Raw genomic sequence first — 6,708 nt, forward strand, 5'->3', positions numbered from 1 at the left:
AACCATGGCTTGACATGACCCTAACCATAGTCTCAATAAACATTTCCATTCGAGGCAATTATGGTGCATTTTAATATAGAACCAATGTCACTGTGTTACCCAGTGAGATGTTCCACTGAGCAAAATCCCTCATGCCTCAGGAACAGGTGATCTTTCTTCATCTCCACCTGCCTAAGTATTCAAATATATAACGCTCAACATGGGGCAAGTACATTTTCCCCTGATTTCCTTACAGCAATCACGTTGTGCTTTGAAGCATGAGATTCAATTACCCATATCATTGTCTTGGACTGCATAGCTACCACCATTATTAATGATCAGAAAATTACCTATTCCTTTCATATAAATTCAGCCACAGTTATGCAGTTCCAATCATGCATCAAGCAAGTACGTTTATATATAAATACACATACAGATACATAATTACATATCCACATATATAAATATATGTAAAATAAATGTGCATGCACATGCATATATTTTTAAGCTGCTTCTACTTATTCTAGGGAATAAATGTTCCCTGAAAAAATTTGTATTCTATTTAAGACAAATTTTTAAAGTGAAAAAGAGGTGACTCAGCCCAGCAATTATCCAAATTACAAAAATTCTTCAGAAAGAAAATAAGGTGACTCGAAATAAATCATAGATTTATTACCTCTCTAATGTGAATTTCATCTATATCTCCAAGGTGATTTGTGTGCATCATTTTTAAAATGCTTTTTCAACCTTGTAGCAGAGCTTCCACTTAACAGGTGGTAATAGTGCTTGGGACAGAGGTCACAGGAAATCAAAATGGAGCCAGCAGGGTGCACTGCCTTTCACCTATTATTGTGCTAGTGAAACTGCAGGCAAATCTGAAGAGCCCCACACAAACTTCATTTTTAAGCCCCAGAAGACTATAAGCAACAATAAATGTTGGCAAGGACATGGGGAAATAGGTACACTCCTACCTTACTGGTGGGACTGCAAATTGGTGCAACCATTTTGGAAAGCAGTATGGAGGTTTCTTAGAAAGCTTGGGATGGAATCACCACTTGACCCTGTTATTCTTACTCTTAGTTTATACCCAAAGGACTTTTAAATCAGCATGCTACAGTGACACAGCCACTTCAATATTTATATCAGCTCAATTCACAATAGCCATGCTACGAAACAAAACTACGTGCCCTTCAACACATGAATGGATAAAGAAAACATGGTGTATATACACAATGGAATATTACTAGGCCTAATGGAGGGAACTGGAGATTATCATGCTAAGTGAAATAATCCAATTCCCCAAACCAAAGGGTGAATGTTCTCTCTGATATGTAGATGCTAACCCACAATAAGGGAAAGGAAGATTCGAAGTTCACTGGATTAGACAAAGGGGAATGAAGGGAAACGAGAGGGGATAAGAATAGGAAATATAGTAGAATCAATCGAATATATCTTTCCTCTGCTCATATATGAAAACACAGCCAATGTAACTCCACCTTATGTACAGCCACAATAATGGGATCCTAATTGGAATAAGTTATACTTATTTTATGTATGAATAATATTTTAAAATATACTATGCTGCCATGTAAAAAATTTAAAATATATGTATATACAAAAGGACTTCCCTCCTGAAATCTCTTACAGATAAATGCCAGTTTTCACCCTATTTTCATGATATTCTATAACTGTAGAACACAGTTATATCACTTAAATTTTTAAAAATCCAACTTCTAATTTTCATTTTTCAGTATATAGCTCTAAAAGATAAGGAGTCTTTAAAACAATTTTTTTTTTGGTAACAAGAATTGAACTCAGGAGCACTTAACCACTGAAGCACAACCCCAGCCCTTTATTGTGTTTTATTTAGAGACAGGGTCTCACAAGTTTTATAGAGGCTCGCTAAATTGCTGAAGCTGGCTTTGAACTCATAATCCCCCTGCCTTAGCCATGCTAGCCGTTAGGATTACAGGAATGCACCACCATACCCAGCCTTTTAAAAAATTTTAACATGACCACAAAACTGTTATTCACAGTAAAATTAACAATTCCTTAATATCACTAAATGTCTTACATAAAGCAGAAATTTAAACACTGATATCTCCATTTTTGGTTAATATTTAATTAAATACAATCTAATCCTTCATACACTTTTTGTAGCTCCATTTTTTTTTTAAAAAAATAAATCTTATGCAGGTATAATTTAGGTACCCAAACATTAAAAAATTACCAACTATAAATATACCCATCGGTAATTTTAGTAATTTTTAAAAAGTTTTCCCTCCATCTTCATGTTTTCTTTTATTTATTGAATACACTGGGTCATTTGTTTTGTAGAGTTTCCCCCATTTTTAATTTCAGTGAATTGTTTTTTCCTTATGTAGTTGTATATGATCCTCTATTTTTTACTATTGATTAGTTTTTTATAAATTTGATAATTATAAATTGCTTTTATAAATTTTTCATTTTATACTTTTATGAATTTACCAAATGGAAGTGTAGCAAATAATTGGTAAATTATTTGCTACACTTCCATTGAACCATCCATCAGTTGAAATCCTTCATAGATGGTGGTATGTATTTTATCAGGATATAGACTCCTGCTATCATGTCAGTAACTATTTATGATAAATCTATACTTATTCATTAGGAGTTGAAATGGTAATACTGAAATATCTAATTTCTTCTTCTTTAATTAGCTGAAACAACTGCCATAAAGATTTTTTCTTTTTTCCCAAAGAAATTGTTTTAATCAGTTATTATATTAGTTAGTTATATATTAGTTATTATACTGTCTATATATAGACAGTAGAATGAATTTATGCACTTTGATATATCATACATAGAGGGGGTATAATTTCTCATTTTTCTGATTGTACATATTGTAGAGTCACATTGGTCTTGCAGATTATATATATATTAGTAACAATGTCTGTTTTATTCTACTATCCTTCCTATCCCCACATCCCCTCCCTTCACTCCCCTCTACCTAATCTAAAGAAACTCTATTCTTCCCTAATGCTCTCACCCTTAATGTGAATTAGTATCCACATATTAAAAAAAAAATTTGTCCTTTGATTTTTTGGGATTGGCTTATTTCACTTAGCATGATATTCTCCAACTCCATCCATTTACAGGCAAATGCCATAATTTCATTCTTCTTTAAAGCTGAGTAATACTCCATTGAATATATATACACCACATTTTCTTTATCCATTCATCTATTGAAGGACACCTATGTTGGTTTCACAGTTCAGCTATTGTGATTGAGCTGCTATAAACATTGAAGTGGCTGCATCACTGTAGCATGCTGATTTTAAGTCCTTTGGGTATAAACTGAGGAATGGGATAGCTGAGTGAAATGGTGGTTCCATTCTGAATTTTGAGGAATCTCCATACTGCTTTCCACAGGGGTTACACCACCAGAAATGTATGGTGTACCTCTTCCCCCATATCCTTGCCAACATTTATTGTTGCCTGTATTCTTGATGATTGCCATCCTAAGCCAGGAAAAAAATATTTTATTTTCTCTTAGTTATCAGTTTTAAAGGTATGAGTTGGTTTCCCAGCACCTTCTAATAGTTCAAAGTACATGGTTGATGCTGTCTGTATTTGTGTGAATCTTTGATTTTAAATGCATTTGAAGTGTTAAACTTCACCATTACTGCTTCACAAATGGCTCCAGTTCTGGACAGAGGTATCTGCTTCATCATGGCTCCATATTCTTTACAACCCAACACAGAATCGTAAGATGTTCTTTATTTAGACCAAGAATTAGCCCTGAGAATCTAAACACCCTGAATTTTCAATTTCATGCACACAATTATGAACTATTTGACCCTTTATCCTATTAACTACTGTGGTCTCTGATGATTGTCATTATTCCCTTCCCCCAGAACAATTTGTCTTTTCATTTCCTGAATAGAATTTAACAAGTATTATCTTTAAAGTTAAATTGAGAGAGTTTCAGCTATACCTTATTAATTCATTGATTCTATAAACATTTGTGAAATATTTCACTCAGCATCTGATAGGAGAAGCAGAATCTTTGTGTGGGTTTTGTCAGAAAAGTCTCTACAAGGTTATGGCTTTTGAGACCAGTTCTGGGTTGAAGAAATTCTAGTGACCACTAGACTAGAAGAGTACATATAGTAGGGACAGAAAGCAAACTTTTAACTTTTTGATTAAAAGTTCAAATAGAGGAGTTATTCCTATTGCTTCAATATTTCCCAGAGCTATGAATTTTGGCTACTGGGGAAACAACAGCATACCAATGAAAAATTATATGTGGAGGATATTGTCTCATCCCTACAGGACATTTACATCAGCTGGCACCACTACTGAGTACATGAAACCATTCTACCACACCTGCTACTTCAGGCTAATGGAGAAATGGAAAGATGGATGGAATCCACAAGCATAGGCTCAAGGTTGGACTCCACATGTAGTGAAAGGAATTCCTTCTCCTCCATGACATACCATGTTATGAACTGGATTTCCAAAAATCTGTGGATGGTGGTTTGGGCAGATGCACTGAAGACAAAGAATGAAAATCCACATCCAGAATAAATCAGTTTTCTAGTAAGAACAAATTGGTGATTTTGGTTATGAAAATTATATAATGTGATCACTCTGCCATCAGATGACTGGTTAACCCATGTGGAAAATCCTGAGCTTTGTGTTGGTTTTCTGTTGGCAGATTGAGCACACAGCAAAAGCTGTTGCCAGATCCGTTTTGACAAATGAAAATCTACATTGCTGAGTTCATGCAAAACTGGCCACTTTGTCCGTGAGCTCATTGGGTAAAGACATAGGTAGAAGGAAGAGTGGCTTACTAATATCCATAGAATACATTCTGCTATCTACCCAATAGTTAACGTCCTCTTCTGTTGAAATTGCCTTTTTGTGAGCACTTAAACCAGACATAAATATCTTCACAAACTCTGCTGATTTGGAAAGATGTAAAACATAAATTTTAGCCAAACTTCCTAGTTTCCAATTTCCAATTGTTTCTCTTCTAAATCTCTGACCATCTGATCAAATCTTTTGCTACTTTTCATGTATCATTGCAAATCCACATCTCAGTCTGTGTCCCTTCTAGGCAAAATTCAAGTTGGCTATTTAAAGTTATCTCACTGAAAAAAAATTTGTTTCACCACTGTCATTTTTCCTTAATCAGTTACCATGGTTTTTATGTTCATAAGTCCATAGGCACATATTGAGAAGAAGAAAAATATCACCAAATATGGGACCTGAATAGTTAGGCTACTTACCTATTCCTTCAGGATCTTAGTAAATTCAAAATTGTGTTTTCCACTTTCATGTTATGATCAAGTGCTACTGCCTATGGCCAGATTTGTACAGGGGGCTGCAGATAATAACAATTTAACAGTAGGTTTATTAGGTCACATAGAAATTTGGTGGTTCATAGCCAACTGCTCAATATCTCCGAGGCCTAAGAAACAAGCCAGAAAGAGTTTCCAAAATGATAATCATCATCTTCAGAGATTTGTTCAGTTATATTCCAAAATCCTGAAAGTCTGCAATGTGATTTGCCTATAGGAGCCTCCAAAGACATCCTTATCCAACACTTCAAGCACCATTGGATTTGCGAGATCATATCGCTTAAGACACAGAGCAGCTTATACGGCAGGATAGACCTATTACGGAGCTTTCTTCATGTTGTCTGGACCCAATTCAACACTGGCACTTTATCAGATTTCTCAGTAAATGATTGTAATAGCATGCCCAAATGAGATGAATATTTCCTCCAAAATACAAAGAGTTTCATTAAATTGTTGTGCATACTTCTTAGTAGTAGGAGAGGCCAGATACAGCAACCTTCTTAATTCTAGAAAGGCTGTCTTGACTGCTGTGTTTGTCAGCTTTTCATGACTGTGACCAAAATGCCTGACAAGAATAACTTAGAGGAAGAAAAGTCTATTTTGGTTCATGATTCCAGAGGTTCAGTCCATGGTTGGATGGATCCATTGCTCCAGGACTGAGATAAGGCAGAACATGGCAGAGGAAAGCTTCTCAGCTTATGGAAGCCAGGAAGGGGAGAGAGGGAGGAAAGAAGGGAGGGAGAGAGACAAAATACAAACCCCAAAGCTATGCCCCCAATGACCTACTCCTTCTAGTCACACCCTATTTGCCTATAGGTACCCAGAAGAGCAGTCCTTTTAAATTATTTTCCATCAGATGGAATGATCCATGGTTTGGGTTGCAGCTCTCAATCTAATCAGTTCATCTCTGAACATGACTGCATTGCTTCACACAAGAACTCTCAGGGAACACCTCGTATCCAAACCTCCCAATTGTCTCAGATCAAAGAAACCTGAGAAATTTCAATGAGGTACATATTAGTAAAACAATGCCCCTGCCTCTGCAAAAATGCCTATATACCAGTCCCTGGAGTCTGAAAATGTCTTACCTTATAAGTCAGAAAGAACTTTGCAGATGTGATTAAATATCTTAAATATAAAGATTATACTGTATTATCCAGGAGGGTTTAATGTAATCACAAGAATTGTGACAAAAGGAAGACAGAAGGGTCCCAGTCAGAGGAGACTGTGATGGAGGCAAAGTGGACAGCCACAGGAGAGATGTGAAGGAGCTGTGCTGTGGGCTTTGGAGATGGAGGGAGGGATCACCAGGCGACTCCTTCATTCAATCTCTTGGAGCTGCAAGAGGCCAACTGATTTTCCCTTAGAACCTCCAGAAAAAAAA

This window comes from Ictidomys tridecemlineatus, chromosome 13, assembly GCF_052094955.1.
Source record: "Ictidomys tridecemlineatus isolate mIctTri1 chromosome 13, mIctTri1.hap1, whole genome shotgun sequence".
NCBI classification, from domain to species: Eukaryota; Metazoa; Chordata; class Mammalia; order Rodentia; family Sciuridae; genus Ictidomys; species Ictidomys tridecemlineatus.